The following is a 17,692-nucleotide window of genomic DNA, read 5'->3' as shown; positions in this document are numbered from 1 at the left end:
AAAGCTGACAAGAGTTCCCTAGATGAACTAACTGGCTGAGACTGGTCAACTCGGTAAGCTAAAGTTTGGTCGAGATCCCTCAATCAAGTGGGGGGAAAATCCCAACATCAATTTGAGGCTACTACATGCATATGTACACATGTTTTCTACACACATGTGGACATGCGAAAGGCACATAACACCCTCTAAATGCATGCATGTACACACACAAATAAATAAATGTAATGAAGATAATAAAAGTGGCCAGGCGCGGTGGTGTGCAGGCTTGGGAGGCGTAGACAGAGCAGGTTTCAGGCTGCTCAGAGCAGCCTGGTTTACCGAGGGAGCTCTAGGCTGATGTGAGACCCTGTCTCCAATAAAAACACAAACAATGACAACCTGGGCAGGGTGGCACATGGTCTGTCAGCAAGTGGGTATCCCCAGGCGTGCATGTGGAGGCCAGGACAGGACATCAGGTACCCTGTTGGATCTGTGTCCTCTTTATTTCCTCAAAGCAGGGTCTTACTGAAGCTAGAGCTGGGCAAACCTCAGAAATCCCATCTCTGTCTGATCCACTCCAGCACACACTGCCACGCCGGCTCTGTTCTTGGATGCAAGAAATTCAAACTCAGGTCCTCATGCGTGCACAGCAAGTGTGTTAGCCCCAGAGCCATCTTTCTAGTCCCTAACGTGATTTAAAAGGCACGCTGGGACCAGTGAGATGACTCAACAGGTCATGTTGCCCTCAAACCTGATGGTCTAACTCAATTCGATTACCATATGGTAGATGGGAAGAACACATACACACATGTGTACGCACACACACACACACACACACACTCACATACACACTCACACACATATACACACTCACACACAGGTGGCAGCTCATGTGAGGCAGAGGCAGGAGGATCAGAAGCTTCAATCTATGTTATGTAGCAAGTTCAAGGCACCTTTGGCCTACATGATATACCCTTTCCACATAACCCTTTCTCTTTTTTTTTTTTTTTTTTTTTTTTGGTTCTTTTTTCCGGAGCTGGGGACCGAACCCAGGGCCTTGCCACATAACCCTTTCTCAAAACGCAAAACCAAGCAACCGGAGGAAGACTGGGAGGATGGGGTGGCTGTAGGACGAGGGAGAGTCTTAGGAGGGTAACTGCACCAAGTTCAACAGCACCTGTGCACAAGATGCCACGGTGACCGCCACCATTCTGTGTGCTCACCACAGATGGAGGGATAAATAGTAAGAACCAGTAAGTTAATAACGGGGAAATAACTGTGGAAAGCACTCCTCGTGCCCTGCTGCATTTTAAACTTCATCACTCCCAGCGCCTTAAAATAAAGGCCATTTGAACACAAGAAAGGGGGAAATCCTTCACTCTAACCCTACCCACACTCTTAAGCCTGACAGTCTCAGTTCCCAGGACCTACATGATAGAAGGAAAGGACAGGGACGCACGCCACAACCACCACCACTACCACAGTAGTAGAGGAGGGGCCTTAGTGAGGCTGCTCCTTCCTTCCTGTAGCTTCAGCTCTGCCCCCAACCTGACAGGGAACAAAAAAACAAAAAAACAAAAAAAAAAAGAAAGAAAGAACAAACAAACAAAAAAAGATAACCTAGAACTCGCCCTATGATCTTAATGGCTGACTGTCCTGAATGACAGGACTTGACAGCCACACCTGGAAGGTCCCTGCCCCTGCTTCTGTTTTTACACTCTCTGAAACCCATCTGATAACGACAGGCCATAACGACTGGTTCAGCATCAAGGTTAACTGTGGATGCTACACAATGGAGTGGATGGCCCTGGAACTCTTGGTCAAGGCTGATGAACTATGACCATCAATCGTTAGAGCCACCAGTAAGGAGCTGGGGGTGTCTCAGTGGGTCACTGCATTTGCGGTGCAGGCACGAAGACCTGAGTTCAAATCTCCATTACCCATATAAAAGCTGGACGTGACTAACGGATACATAACACCAGGGATGGGGCTGGAGGCCAGGAGGAGCACTGAGTCTTGTAGGCTACAATGAACAGCTCCAGGTTCAGTGAGAGAGAGAGAGAGAGAGAGAGAGAGAGAGAGAGAGAGAGAGAGACAGAGACAGACGCACCATCCAAGGCACCGGCCAGAAGAAACAGCCTTTATATGTGTACTTGGAGAGGGATGACCATGTATGACACCAGAGGAATGAGCTCAGGACTGAGGTGGTGAAGCAGGGAGGCAAGTCGCCTCACTGTTAACAGACCTGCAGTGACGCCAGCCCTGAATGGCCCAGGCTTGTCCTATAGGACAAGGTCACTTCCTTCCTGGTTGCGATCTCACACTACTTTCTGGTACGGGGTGGAGGGACTTTCAGATACTTGAAGCTAGGTGCACGCCTGTTACCCTAGCGCATAGGAGGCTGAGTAGCAGGGGTCAGCTTGGGCTATGCTGAGAGTTCAAGGGTAGCCTATGCTAAAGACTCTGCCTCAACATACATAACCTGCCCACTGAAAGGCCTACGTGAATTTTACGTGCTTCTGACCAAATCAAAGCCAGATGCTGGGCCTGTGGAATGGCTAAGAGGTAAAGGCACCTGCTGCTGAGCTTAAAGAACTGTTTGATCCCCAGAACCCACATGGTGGAAGAAAACTTCTCCACGTTGTCCTCTGACCCTCACCGGAGTGCCACGTATGTACACGCTACTTTCTCTCTCTCTTTCACCACTCCCACCCTTAATGAGTAAGTGTAAAAATGACATTAAAACCAGGGCCCGGGGCAATGGCTCAGTGGTTAGGACCAGGCCTTGGTTCCCAGCACCTGTAAGGTGGCTCACAGCTTTCTGTAATTCCGCCTCTGGGAACCTGACACCCTGCTCTGGTGCACATACACATATGCAGGCAAACAATACTCATACGCACAGAATGAAAAGGGGTAAATCTTTGAAACGAAGCAAACAAGCAATCCAGATGTTGAACTGTGGAGGTCCTGGCAGAACAGCTCCCCCACTTCAGAAGCACAGCTGCTCTTCTGGGTACTCGGTTATTTATATTTCTAAAGTCAGTTGGTCCTGGATTCACTCATGTAGCCTAGGATGAGCCTGAGTCCCATCCCTTCCTGGACTCTTTTCCGTTTTGTTTTCATTTGTTTCTGAGACAGAGCCTCACTTTCCCCAGGCTGGCCTTAAACTCACTCTGTGGCTGAGGATGGCTGTGAGCTGATCCTCCTGCCTCTACCTGCAGCGAGCCGGATGGCAGGGGAACACTAACAGGGGTTTCTGTTTTACATGATACCAAGTGCCGATCTTTTCTTAAACAGTCATGTCGACTCGGCTGGTCACTCGGAAGTCAACACTGGGTGTGAGATGGACAGTGAATAAAGGTGCTGCCCCCAGCCCGATAACCTGAGTTCCATCTTCAGGATCCAGGCTGTGGAAGGACAGAAATGACCCTTGCGAGTTGTCCTCTGACTGTCACTCAGTAAATAAGTAAATGCAATAAAATATTTTAAAATAAAATCGGGGTTAGTGTCTGCCGATAATGAAGGTGGCTAGTTACGGAAGATACACATGTTCAGTGAAGGTGACTGCACACCAAGAACTCCGAGCCCTGCTCCTCTACTAGAAACAAGAGAGGTGGGACAGTTAAGAGCACTGGCCGTCCTTGCAGGGGACCCAGATTCGGTTCTAGCACTCACACCCTGTGGTTCACAGCTGCTTGTAACTCCAGCCTCGGGAACCTGATTCCCTCTCTGTCCTCCATTGGTGACACCTGTATACGGCATATACAGACATTGCTGAGGCGAATAGTCACATGTGGAAATAAAAATAAATCTTAAGACAGAGGGGCAGAGCTTTACTGGTGAATGTGTCAACAGAGGTGGCCAGGAGGACAAGTACTCGAAGAGTTCAGTAGTTTTTTCCTTTCAGTGACTAGAAAGGTACTCTGTCCTGGGCGGGGACACAGAATGCCCCTCCCCCTGAGGGGAATCTCTTTTCTTTAGTGACTTTGGAAATGAGTGTTTTGACTCATTGCGTTTCTGGCAAAAGATACACCAAATGGAGTCAGGGTAGGGGAATCCCAGAAAGGTTTGCTATTGGAGGGATGCTCTGGTCTGAACTTGCCCAAGGTAAGTGATTCTTTCCATCATAGGGAGCAGTGTAACTAGAAGGTCTTATTGTTTTTAGCCTGGTGGGGGTTGGCAAGATGGATCCTCAGATAAACTGAGTGTGGTTCCCAGGGTTGGCACGGTAGAAGGAGAGAACGGACTCTCTGCAATTGTCCTTTAACCTCCACATATGCCCCTTACCATAAACAAACAACATGGTAGTGCCTGAACGCTTCCTTACCCCATCCCCTAGGTAACATGCACCACTGCAGAAAGAGGACCCCGGAGGAGAGTGGACCCACACCATCACTAGGATTCTCAGACGCTCACGGTCCAGCTGCCCCATCTCCTCATCTGTGTAGTTACTCAACCTTTCCAAGTCACACAGCCTAGAGGCAGAATTGTTGAAAGGCCAAGCCTAGGGGCTAGGAAGATGCTGGGGTTGTAAGTATGAGGACTTCATCGGAGAAAGCCAGGTTACGGGCGGGGCGTGTGCACTACAATCCCAGCTTTGGGGAGGCGGAGACAGGCAAGGCTCCTGGGGGCTACTGATCTCACCCGATCAGTGAGTTCTAGGTTCCATGAAAGACCATGACCCAAAGGAAGCAACGAGTGATTGAGGAGAACACTACATCGGCCTCTAGGCTCTAGTTTTGCATGTATGGGTGTTCAGGCACAAACACACCCTGCCCCGTCACCACAAATGCTGACAAACAACTATCCAAGGGTCAGACATTTGAATTTGTAAATGAAGTCTTAGTGGAACATGGCCACATCTTCATTTTCTCTCTTCTAACTCCTCTACCCCCAGCACCGCTCTCTCCTCCCAATTTCCTGTGCTCTTTAAAAAAAAAAAAAGAACAAAAAACAAAAAAACCCAAACAGGAAAATCATGGAATACGCTTACAGTTGCCACTGTGTACCAGGTGACTGGAGCAAGGGTGAATCTGGGGTGGCCTTTCAGGGATCACATCCCCTAAAGAACACCAACTCCCCTCTCCCAACAGCCACCAATTGTCAATAATGTCTCAGTAGGGGTGGGACTTCACGAGTCCCTCCCCTGTCCACACTGAGATTTCCGCTGGCTTGAGCTTGTGCAGAGCAGCTTGCTGGTCCCTCTACTGTACTGAATTAGCTTGTTCTGGAAGGGAGGGCCAATTCCACCATCGAAACAATGGTGCCAGGCAGGGGTACCTCGAGGTGAGGAGACACCCACTGTTATGCTTGACAGCAGGGGAGATTAGAAGGAAGGACCACAGAGTGAATTAATACGGGAGATCATCTTGAGTTCCAGGTGCTGACGCAAACCGGGAGTAGCCATTTTGTTCTCTGAACACTGTAACTTCCCTACACGCCTAAGGAGGCCAGCAGTAACAGCTTAGAGGCTAGAAACACTGGCTGTTGATGCTCACAACTGCCCGTAATTTCAGTTCCAGGGTAGCCAGTGCCCTCTTGTGACCTCCACAGGCACCAGGCACAAAGATGGTCCACAAACACACATGCCAAAGCAAAACACTAATACACATAAAATAAAAATGAATACTAAAAGTTTTTAGGGCTCAGCGGTTAAGAGCACTGACTGCTCTCCCACAGGTCCTGAGTTCAATCCCAGCAACCACACGGTGGCTTACAACCATCTGTAATGAGATCGATGCCCTCTTCTGGTGTGTCTGAAGAGAACGACAGTGTACTCACATAAAATAAATGATAAATCTTAAAAAAAAATTAAAATTTAAAGAAGCTTCTAACTTTAAAAAAAAAAGCAAGCCAACCATTCATGTAAGTAAACAGAGGGCTGGCAGGAGTGATGAAGATGATTGCTGCCAAGCCTGACCACTTGAGTTTGAGCCCCAGGCCCAGGACCCATATGGTGGAAGGTGGGAACTGAGCCATGCAAGTTGTCATCAGGCCTTCACGAAAGTCTTCCAGCCATACAAGATGAAGAAGTAAAAATGCACTAAGATTTTTTAAGATGTAAATCAGTAGCTAGTTCCTATGGCAGGAAAATTCCAGAACTCTGCAAAGGCCTTCATTAGCATTCCTTTTACAAGTGAAATGTCGTGAACTCGAATATATTCTAACAGATCCTCTATTATCAAGGTCAGGGTGCAACCTGGGCGGGGTGTGTGTGTGTGTGTGTGTGTGTGTGTGTGTGTGTGTGTGTGTGATGGGAGGAACATTCCCCCCCCCACCTTTGTCTTTAAAGAGATAGAGTCTTGTCCTTTCCCATTTTCATGTGTGTGTGTGTGTGTGTGTGTGTGTGTGTGTGTGTGAATGTGTATTCATGTTTTCTATACATGAGGATACACATGTGTGTATGGGTGTCAGAACAAGGCAGTGTGTGTCATGTTCAAGCAAGCACTTGGAGGCCTGGGACTGATGTTGGGAATCATACACAATCACTTTTCCACATTATTCACTGAGACAGAGTCTCCCAGTAGAAGACAGGGCTCACCAGTATGGCTAATCTAGTCAGTTTGCTCAAGGGGTCCCTTATCTCTGCCTTCTGAGGCCAGTATCACAGGCGTTCTGCCAACCTTGTGTGTATGTGGGTTCCGGGTCTGAAGATGATCAAATTCTGGTCCTCGCCCTTGAGCAGCAAACACTCTAACCAGAGTCATTCCCAGCCCTTTTAAGGTGACATCTGAATACATGGGGCTGGCAAGATTATAAACTGCAGGGACAAACATGAGTATCTGACATACTGCAATACAATGTATCCATTCAACACACTGCAATACAATGTATCCACTTATTAATTAATTTATGTTTTTTGAAGCAGGTTCTCATGTAGCACAGGATGGCCCTTGAATTCATGACGAAGCTAAAGATATCTCAAAGTCCTTGGTTCTTCTGTCTCTAGCTCCCATATGCTAAAGTTATATGCATGTGTCACCACAGTGGCTTTACTTTTGTATCCTTTTACATTTGAGGTGAGGTATGTGTGCCAAAGTCATCAGGTAGCAGCAAGCACCTTTACCTGATGAGCCACCTAGCTGGTCCTCCATTATTCTTTACAGTAAATTATCTCCAGAGAGCCCAGGACTCTAGACTCCAACACCCACATCATCTCCTCCTCCTTGGATGAAGTGAGTCTAAATTGACCACTTGAACTTCACAATGCTGGAAAGGTACTGTACACAGTACCCACTGGGAGAGGTTAGAAGCCAAGGGTTCTGGAATGAGAAGATGAGGATTTGAAGTAGATCCCCAGCACCCATTTTAAAAGCTATGACTCCAGGGCCGGGGATACAGAGACAGGAAGATCCCAGAGCTTGACGGCTGTGTTCAGCATGCACAAGGACCTGAGTTCACATCCCAACAACCACCCAAACCCACTTGTAATGCTAGACCAGGGTTGGAGACAGAGGATCCCTGGGCCTGACTCTGACCCTGATTCAGTGAGACGTACTGAATCAGCAAGCCCCAGGCTTAATGGGAAACCCTGTTTCAAAACTAGGTGGGGGTTGGAAGCTGGCCCAGTGAGTAAGAAGAGTGACTGCCCTGCAAGACCTAAGTTCAAGTTCCCGTTACCCACATAAAAAGTGGAGCATGTCTGTGTGTGCCTGTAACCCTGGCACTGTGAGAAGCTGAGACCGGAGAATGCCTGCGGCCTAGGTCCAGGTATAGTGAGAGACCCTACTTCAAAGGAATAAGGCAGAAGGTGAAGAACAGCATTCTCCTCTGGCCTCCACACATGCATGCATGCCTGTGCACATACCCAAGGACATGTACACACATTACATACAGGCACACACAAAAACAAACCAATGCTTTCGGGCCGGGCCGGCAGGGTGACTCAGCTGACGAAGGCACTTGCTGCTGAACCTGACAACTTGAGTTTATGTGGGAAGGAGCAACCCAATGCCTTCGGCCACACTGCTCTGCTCATCAGGAACTTTGAAGGCTCACCCCAGGGGTTTTTGCCCAAGGAAGATATCCTGTCCCACCAGGGCTATACCACGCACGTAGTAGTACCCCCATGTCTCTGCGTCAAGCCTTGTCACATTGGACCAACTTTGTAACTTTCTGTGGGGCACTAAGTCTGTAACTGACTTTACCCCGGTGCACACGGATTCACTATTTAGCTCAGGTTTATCCTGAACTCAGCCTTCAGAGTGAGAGGATACCCCAATATCTAGCTCAACCATGTTTCCTTAGCATTCTCAAGATCATTATCCCTTGGCCTATGGTTTACTCAGTTTCAAATGCTTCTTAAAAATCTGTCTCGGGGCCAGCAAGATTTCTCACTGGGTGAAGGAGCTTGCTGCCAAGCTGACCTGAGCTTGATCCTTGGAACTCACGTGGTAGAAGGAAAGAGCTTCCTGCTGGCTGGCTGGCTTGGACTTCCACATATACACTGGGGCAGTGCATGTGTGGACCCAAGGAATAAAATAAATACATGTAATTAAAAATTGTTTTTTTTTCTTTTTTCTTTTTTTCGGAGCTGGGGACCGAACCCAGGGCCTTGCGCTTGCTAGGCAAGCGCTCTACCACTGAGCTAAATCCCCAACCCCTTAAAAATTGTTTTTAACAGTTCATCCCCATGGGGCTGGGGAGATGTCTCAGTGGGTAAGGTGTTTGCCAGGCGAGCCTGAGGGCCTGAGTTTAACTCTAGAATTCATATATAACATCTGGGTGTGGTGGCATATGTTTGTGGTTCCCTGGTACTAGGGAGGCTAAAACTGGGAGATTTCTTGGGGTGCACTGGCCAGCCAAACTATCCTACTTGGTGAGTTCCAGACCAGTGTCAAAAAACAAGGCAGGGCAGGGGAGATGGCTCAGAGGGTAAAGTGCAGGATGCGCAAGTAAGGTGATCTGAGTTCAGATCTCCAAGGAAAGTAAACCCAATAATGCTCGTTTGTAACCCTGGCATTCCAACAGTGAGGTGGGAGGCGAACGGCGGGAATCCTGAATAGCTCAGCAAGCTTTAGTTGACTGTTGCAGCAAAAGGGGGACCAGACTTCACACCAGGCAAGGACTCAGAATCCCGGTTACCTCCTGACCCTAACACACACGTGCACACACACCCATTTCTAGTTCCTTTCTTCTTTCTTCTCTCGAGAGTCCCAAATAAAAGCTCAAGTCATCCGGTTTGGCAGAGAGGTCCTTTACCCAACGAGCCATCTTTCAGACCCAGCCACCAGTTTTAAAATGTTTTCATCACGCCAAAAGGAAGCCCACTACCTCACTTAGTTACCAGTCTCCAGCCACGGACAAAGACAAGTCCACTGTTGTCTGTGGGAAAACCAACTCTGGACATTTCAAACTCGCTTGCGTGTCCCGGCTTGCTTTCTGTATTCGTTGCTGAGTAATATCTTATCTTATTATTATCGATATGGGCTACATGTTATTTATCCATCAGATCAGCATGGACACCTCATTTATCCCCATGAACGGGCTTTATGAATAACCTTAGGAACGTCTGTGGACCCCGTGCTTGCAACGGTCTTATGTCTCAACTTTATGACTATACAAATCAACATGCATCCATCTAATAGAAACCGTGTGTGTGTGTGTGTGTGTATGTGTGTGCGTGTAGTATGTGAGTGTGTGTGTGCATGTACGTGTGTGTGTGTGCATGTGTGTGAGTGTGTGTGTGAGTGTGTGTGTGTGTCTGTGTGTGTGATGAGGCTGATGAGATGGTTTGGTAAATAAAACTACACAAACGGGGCTGGGGATTTGGCTCAGTGGCAGAGCGCTTACCTAGGAAGCGCAAGGCCCTGGGTTCGGTCCCCAGCTCCGAAAAAAAGAACCAAAAAAACAAAAAACAAAAAACAAAACAAAACAAAAAAAAACTACACAAACCTGGTTTCCTTACTTTGACTCCTGGGACCTTCATGATAGAGATATCTGACTCCAAAGTTGTCCTCTGACCTCCTCTACCTGAGAGCCATAGCAGACACATCCTTCCCGCCTCTCTCTCTCTCTCTCTCTCTCTCTCTCTCTCTCACACACACACACACACACACACACACACACACACACACAACTGGAAGAAGAAGCTATAGCATGCTGCTAGCTTGTGTTACTGTGCATTTTTTCTTTAGGTGGCACTAGGATTTCTAGGCCCTCGTGACCGTATGGCAGGCACTGTAGCAGTGACCCTCAACGCCAGCAGCCCTACATTTACTTTTTGAGTTGGTCTTACTAGGTTGCCCAAGGTGACCTCAAACCTACCCTGTGGCCTAGGACAGCCTTGAATTTATGATCCTCCTGTCTCAGCTTCTCAAGTAGTTGGAATGGTACCCCTAGGGCTGGAGGGATGGCTCAGAGTTAAGTTAAGGCACCTGCTGTCAAACCTGGCAGCCAGACTTCAGTTCCCAGGAGAGAACCAGTTTCCTCAAGTTGTCCCTCCCTGTCATCTGCTGACCCTTCACACATGCTCATACACCATATATGCACCATATATACATGAAGTTAAAAGCCTTTTAAAAAATAGCTCAAAGTAACAGTTTTCCTCATGACATTTTCATACTGAATTCTGGTCAATCCCCTCCCCACCTTGCCCTTTCAGTATCTTGCGTGTCCTGCTATCATCTCTCCCGCCTCACGGCCCCTTTCCAGCTTCCCTGTCTTAACTCCCACCTAGGCAATCCACATTTAACAACAGAAGCAAAGTATCTACGTCTTCACACGCATTCGTGAGGAGCAGGCCCAGCCTTACATAAATGCACCGCCATCTTCTGAGCGGTTTATCAGGATGGGATCCCACTGGAAACCAAGGGCTGCCTCCAGAAGTATGTGTATGCGTGTGTGCACACCTGGGTGTGTGTGCAGGCACCTGTGCTCACGTGTGTGGGAGCTAGAGGATGCGTGTCCTACTCTGACACTACTCCCTGAGTCAGAGTCTTTTACTAAACCTGGGGCTTCACCTGCAGCACCAAGCCCAGGTCCTATATCCATCTCCCCCACAGCACTGCGGTGAAGAGGCCTGTGTGTACATGGCGTCTTTCTGTTTGGTACAGGGTCTCATACGTAGCCCTCTTCATGTAGGCCTCAGATCCACCTTACAGACCCAGCTGGCCTAGAACTCAGAGGATGCACGGACACTCCTGGCTTCTGCTTTTCCTGTTTTTAAAATGTGAGGGCTGGTACTCAGTCCCTTCTCTCGGGTTCTCACGCTTACACAAGTACCCTTTCCCACCCAGCCATTCGCGCAGCTTCCCCAAACATGTTGACAGAGATCTGTACTCCTTTCTCTGGGTTAGACCCTTAGTCCTAGGTTTAACCTCAGGACTGTCAGGATCAGTTTTTTCCAAAGCTAGCTGCCCCATTCTAAACTTCTACCAGAAGTATTGAAGGTTCTCTCCACCCTCCACCCTGCCCTTCTCCTTTCTCCTCTGGCTGGAAGGATAAGAGGACAGAACACGCAGCCTATACTTGTCAGGTAACCACAGCAGAACAGAGCCATGCTCACAAGTCCCTCCCTCCCAAACTTCAGTTAACACTTCCCTGGATTGCATAAGGAAGCTCACGGTGACCCAGTAACCACCATATCCACTGCTGCGAGTACCACACACGCAGCACCCTTGCCGCAGACACCCAGTGGGGCTCAGTGGTTTTGCTCCACATCTGCAGAATGATAAAAATCACTGAGCGGTACACGGTTTAAGGTAATTTTATGGCATATGACTCGTATCCCAATGAAACTGTCACATTAAAATAGTAACAGAGGGCTGGAGAAATGGCTCAGAGGTTAAGAGCACTGACCTCTTCCAGAGGTCCCGAGTTCAATTCCCAGCAACCACATGGTGGCTCACAACCATTTGTAGTGAGATCTGGTGCTCTCTTCTGACGCACAGGCATACACGCAGGCAGAATGCTGTATACATAATAAATAAATCTTAAAAGAGTAACAGAAGTGGACATTTGACCCTAACCAAACTGACATATTGAAAACGTAGCCATTACAGTATTTCTTAAATGTGTTCTGTGGGAACCTTTAGAACACTCCTTTTTCTTTTTCAAGATATGATGCAAGTCAGTATATCCACTATCAGTACACCGAGTTTTTGTTTGTTTGTTCCTTTATTTTTTAGGCTGGGTCTCATGTAGCCCAGGATTGCCTCAAACTTGCTGGCACCAAGGAAGCCCTTGAGCTCCTCCTGATCATCTAGCTCCACCACTTGAGTGGTATGTCACAGGCTTGCACCACCACACCCTGCCTTACGTGTAGCTTTGCGCACTCAGGAAAGCCACCAAAGGAGTCTAATCACCTTTTAGACTTAATTGAAGGGATGACTCCATTTACTCTCAAAAGCAGAGAAACCAGCTGAATTCCGTTCACTTACAACTTGACTTGTATGAGAAGGAAACAGAGTGACAGAAAGACAGACAGCTGCAGGGACTGACCAGCACCACCCTCTCAGGGAGGACACTGTTTTAAAGTTTTCCTCCCTCAACAAGCCACATTCCTCCCCTAAATATAAATTCCTTCAGGTCCCTCCAGAGCTAACCCTGAACGGTCTGGCACCTGAGAGGGTTTTCCACAAGGTAGCCAGCTCCCCTTCCCTTCCAGCAGGGAAAGTGTTTGCTTAACAAGAAAGAAGTAAAGAAAGGAAGAACGAAAGGAAGAAAGGAAGAAAGGAAGGAAGGAAGAAAGAAAAAGAAAGAAAGAACGAACAAACAGAGAGACAGACAGACACAAGAGGGGCTGGGTTTTAGACAGTGTTTGCGGCCTTAAAGAATTTAAAGCAGCTGGAGGTGAAAATTGCTTCAAAGTCACAGACGGAGTGGAAAGAAATGGAAACATGCCCCAGGAAGGGAGAAATGAAGGAGACCTCGATACAAGATCAGAACTATGTTAAACTCGCAGCAGATAAACACGCGGAGCCTCAGCTGCTTACCACAGCCAGGGTGCCTGGGGTGGTAAGCAGTGCAAGTGGCCAAATTGCTCCTGTGCGACAAGAATGCAAATTACACCCAGCTATGCAACAAAGTGCCGGGGGCCACTTCAGTAGAGAAAGTCCTGGGCCATTCACCATTCACCGTGGAAAGAAATCACAGAACCCCGGGATTTCTCTAACCTGCGACATTGAAAAAGGGGCCCAGCCCTTGAGATGTGGAGGAGGGGTTCAAGGCCAGCCTAGGCCTCTAGCTGTGCCGGTTTTGCGAGGGTAGAAAGACGGGATCACAATGTGGCCATCTGACTGCCAGAAAATAATAAATAACTGAAATATGGTCGGTTGGCCATAAAGTTTTCTGAGTATGTGCAAGGAACTGGGTTCGAGAAAATAAACAAAAACAACTGATATAAAACAAAAAATTTTACCAAGATCATTTTTCTTTAAAGGAAGCCATTGTTCTTCCCCTCCAGAAGAGCTTGAGGACTGACAAGAGTAACAAACAGGGACAAGTCTAAATTCCGACCCAGGAGGACATCCAAGTCTCCTAGACTCACACCACCAATCTAGGCTGGGAGGTCAGAGATGGCTCAGTGGACAAAAGTACTTGCAGTACAAGACTGAGTTCGAATCCCAGAACTCACGTTCGGGTACGAAGCTACTCCACAGAGTTGCTCTCTGGCCCCCGGCACCCACTCGCACACTTCACTCACACACAACAATCCTCGCCGTCTCGAAGCAGGTCCATATTCGCAGGTTATGGAACTCTGAGCACCGACCATATGCACTACATCCCTTCCGAGTGTCACCTCACCGAACCCACTCAAGTTCTTATTCTCATTTTGACAAGGGGAGAGACTGGGTCTTGGTGATGTTACGCGACCCATACGATAGAATTGGGACCAGAAGCTCAGGTCTGATGTGACACTCGAGATTTCTCTCCTCCCACTTCAAAGGCTAAGCATTCATCCACGCACCTGCGAAACAAAACAAAACAAAACCCCCAAACCAAAAGCCAAAACCCAACCCCTTCAATCTTCAAATCGCCCACACTCATCAAGCCGTGTGCACGCTACCAGCAAGAAATGGAAAGGGGCCTTGAACGTCAGCTCCGGGTCCCAATGCCGCGAGCAAAGACGGAGGGTGAAAAACTCCGGAAAACTTTCCTCCCCTTGGCCAGCCGTTCTTTCACCAAGCTACAGGTAACTTTTTAAAAAAGAAGATAAGGCGAGGACAGCAACAACAAAAACGCTCAATTTGCCTGGGAGCAATCAAAGTTGTATCGCACCTGCTTGATTCTCCGCCTAGAAGGAATCCAGAAAGCAAAAAACGAAACTCACACCCAGTTTGCACGGTGTTGCACCCAAACGCTCGCAGGCAAGGGTGTCAAGATTTCCCGAGGGCCTAAAGTGGTGCAAGAGGTTGCTGTGGGGGACACTCCACCCTTGACCCTGGCCCTGGTGTCCCCAAGCCAGGAGCAAAAGGCTGCATGCAGTTGAGTGGCTTTTCTTTCTCCTTTCCAGGAAAGGCGACTACAGCGTCCACGGCGCAGGGACAGGGTGACTGGGTATGGTCTGCATCACTGCACCCCCACATTCTCCACTTGGAGCCCCACTTATATGGAAGAGGTCACCTGTAAGGGAGGCGTGCACAGCCCTGAGGCACCATTGGAGGTATGCTATGTACTAGGAAGTTTCCAAAGAGTCCGCGACCCCGGCCCCTGCGCCACGAAATTCGCCGCGGCCCCCTCACCTCCGCGGGGTCCCTCACAGGCCGCTCTCCGCCCTGCTGGCTCCCGGGTCGCTCTCGCAGCCTCCGCCCGGCCTCCAAGGAGCCGGAAGCGGTGTGCCGTGCGAGACCAAGCTGCGCATGTGTAGGCCGTCCCCAGAGGGGGCGGGGCCCGGAAGGGGGCAGGGCCTCGTCCAGAGGTAGTTCCTCCTGGCACCTGGGACTTTGGGACTTTGCACTTGGCTGAGCCCGTCCTTATAACAACCTCGGCCCTCTACATGCATGTGTACATAGTTATGCACACTCATACACACATGTGCCGGCACACATACAGGCACGTATACACACACATACACCCACACACGCAAACACACCCCAGACACTCCCACTGAGGAAGCATCAGATACCTGCAGACAAGCTGTTGACCGTCGGGAAGCATATTAAAGACCCTATTGGAGGTGGGATGGCGACGAAACCTCTCAGTAGGTTAAAGTGCTTGCTACCAGCTTGATGCCCTCAGTTGATAAGAGGAACCCACATCTTATGCGGCGGGATTAGTTACCACAAAGTTGTTCCTTGACCTCCATACACACTTACGCCATGACATACAAGTGTTTTCCAACCCCCAACATAGGAGGGGGTGTCAAGGCTGGAAAGGTAGCGTTGCTGGTGATACGTGACCTTAGCTGAGAATGTCTTCTAATCAGTGTGCTTGCCCAGCTCCCCTGCACTGCACAAATTACCATCCTGGCGCTTGGGAGGCGGGGCAGAAACATACATGTAGGCACCCATGTGCATAAAATAGAATAAGTAAATAAAGTATTGAAAAGTAAATAACAAAACATAAGTAAAGTAGAAAAATTAAACAACGGGATGAAACAAAATGACCTCAATTCTAAGTTTGAATCCTGACTAAGCAAAGACTTTCTTCTTAATGTTTATTTATTTTTTTTATTTCTTGTGTGTGTTTCCCTATATGTATGCATGTGCACCATGTGTGCCCCTGATGCTCGAGGAGGCCATAAGAAGGTGTTTGATTCCTTGGAACTGGGATTATGGGTGATTATGAACCATTCTTCGTATGGGTGCTGGGAACCTATCATGGGTTCTCTGCGAGAGCAGCAAATGCTTTTGACCACTTAGCTTTCACTCTAGCTTAAGATAACTTCTGGCTTGGCAAAGGGGCACACACAGGTAGTCCTAGCTATTCAAATGGATGAAGCAGAAGAATCACGTGATCCCAGGAGTTTAGAAACAGCCTCTGATAGAGCAAGGCTCTGCTTTTAAAAAAGCAATATAAAGGGTTGGGGATTTAGCTCAGCGGTAGAGCTGATTTCGGTCCCCAGCTCCGAAAAAAAGAAAAAAAAAAGCAATATAAAACAAAACAACCCCTTCCTCAAAGAGAGAGAAACATTTAAAATTTTTGGAGGGCTGAGATGTTTAAGAGTGTTTGTCTGGTGTTTGAGAGGCCTTGGGTTTCCACCCTCGGGCACACCTGCAATCTCATTTCTAGGAAGCTGGAGAAGTGGAAGCTTAAAGCATTCTTGGTTACATAGTCAGTTTGAGGGCAGCCTGGGCTACCTGAGATTCTGTCTCCAAAACAACAAAACCAAAATCCTTGGGGCAGCAAGATGGCTCAGTGAGTAAGGGTGCTTGCTGCCAAGCCTGACAATCTGATTCCCAAACATGGCACAGGGAGAGAACTGAGGGAGGAAGAAATCCTCCACCTTTCTTTCATACGTGAGCTTTGGCAAGTGTGCCTGCCCCCAGGGAATATGTCTTCAAGCTGCAAAGAGAAAGTCGAGGATGCTCTTCAAGTAGTTGGATGTTTGGGGCAATGGAAACACTCAGTACAGCAAGGCTGCCTCCCCCTACCCTCCCTCTCCCCCTCTGTTATCTGCATAAAATCTTCCAGATCACAGGGTGGCAGTCAGGAAATGACAGGTTGTAGGGACTGTTATCCTTCCAGGATATACTCCTTAGGAGTTATTGATCAGCTAGCTCTGGTAGGTTGCACCCAACATTCTGCCTTGCTCACTGCTGGATCATCTGCATCTCAGGGTTGAGCCTGTATGTGCCTTTAAAGAACCTGTCAGAAAACAGCTGCGGCCCTGCAGACCATGTGCTGTCCACTCAGCTCTACCATGGTTACCTGAACGCTACAAGCAGGCAGTCCATACAGAAAGGAGGGTGAGCAGGCAGTCCATACAGAAGGGAGGGCGAGCAGGCAGTCCACACAGAAGGGAGGGCAGAGGTGAAGCTGAGTTTGCAGAGTGCCCGTCCAGCACGCATGAAGCTCTGGGTCCCAACCCCAGCCCCACATAAACCGGAAGTGATGATACATGGCTATGATTCCAGAAGAACTGGAAGATCCAGTCATCTTTGGCTACTTGGCAAGTTTGAAACTTGAGGGTAGCCTGGGCTATAGGAGACCCTTTTATGAAAAAGAAAGAAAGAAAGAAAGAAAGAAAGAGAGAGAGAAAGATGGGGAGGCCAAGGGGTAGAGTGAAAAGGGAGGAGGAGAAGGAGAGGAGAGAAGATTAGAAAAAAGATAAAGAGAAAGAAACCCTGACATCACACCTACTCAAAGAGTAAAGATGGCCGCCAGGCAGTGGCAATGAACGCCTTTAATCCCCGCACTTAGGAGGCAGAGGCAAGCAGATCTCTGAGTTTGAGGCCAGCCTGGTCTTTGAGAGCAAGTTCTAGGACAGCCAGGGTGACACAGAGAGACCTGTCTCAAAAATAAAAATCGGCTAGAGGTGTGCCTCAGTGGTAGAGCCCCTGCCTACAATACTGATCTAATGTGTCAAGTCTCTTCTGTCCAGTCACCATTACAATAAACAGCAGTAGCCACAGGCAGAATGTCCTATAGTCCCTTAACCAGTGAAATGACACTTTGACAAAAAAGGGGTGGGGACAGTGTGATGAAAAACCTGCCACTCTGGTGTCTGGGAGGCACCGGGTCTGTGGTTCTTACATCAAGGTCTATGCACACCCTGGGGCCTTCTGGGAGTCTTAGATAACCGGGTCTCACCTCGGGCCTTCCCACCAAC

At 48.5% G+C, this 17,692-nt stretch overlaps 1 protein-coding gene across 4 annotated transcripts in view; it reads right to left on the bottom strand.

Annotated features, from left to right (window-relative positions):
- Arhgef18 (Rho/Rac guanine nucleotide exchange factor 18) overlaps positions 1-17,692 on the bottom strand; it is a 108,040-nt gene that overhangs the window by 47,487 nt on the left and 42,861 nt on the right. Inside the window, exon 1 of one of the 4 annotated variants that reach the window (XM_063271245.1) lies at positions 14,664-14,798. The gene's annotated coding sequence lies outside the window, so the exon portion shown is untranslated. 4 annotated transcript variants of the gene reach the window in all.

Source organism: Rattus norvegicus, chromosome 12, assembly GCF_036323735.1.
Source record: "Rattus norvegicus strain BN/NHsdMcwi chromosome 12, GRCr8, whole genome shotgun sequence".
Classification (NCBI taxonomy): domain Eukaryota; kingdom Metazoa; phylum Chordata; class Mammalia; order Rodentia; family Muridae; genus Rattus; species Rattus norvegicus.
The sequence above is the reverse complement of the archived record's forward strand: the minus strand, read 5'-3'. Positions and strand labels throughout refer to the sequence as shown.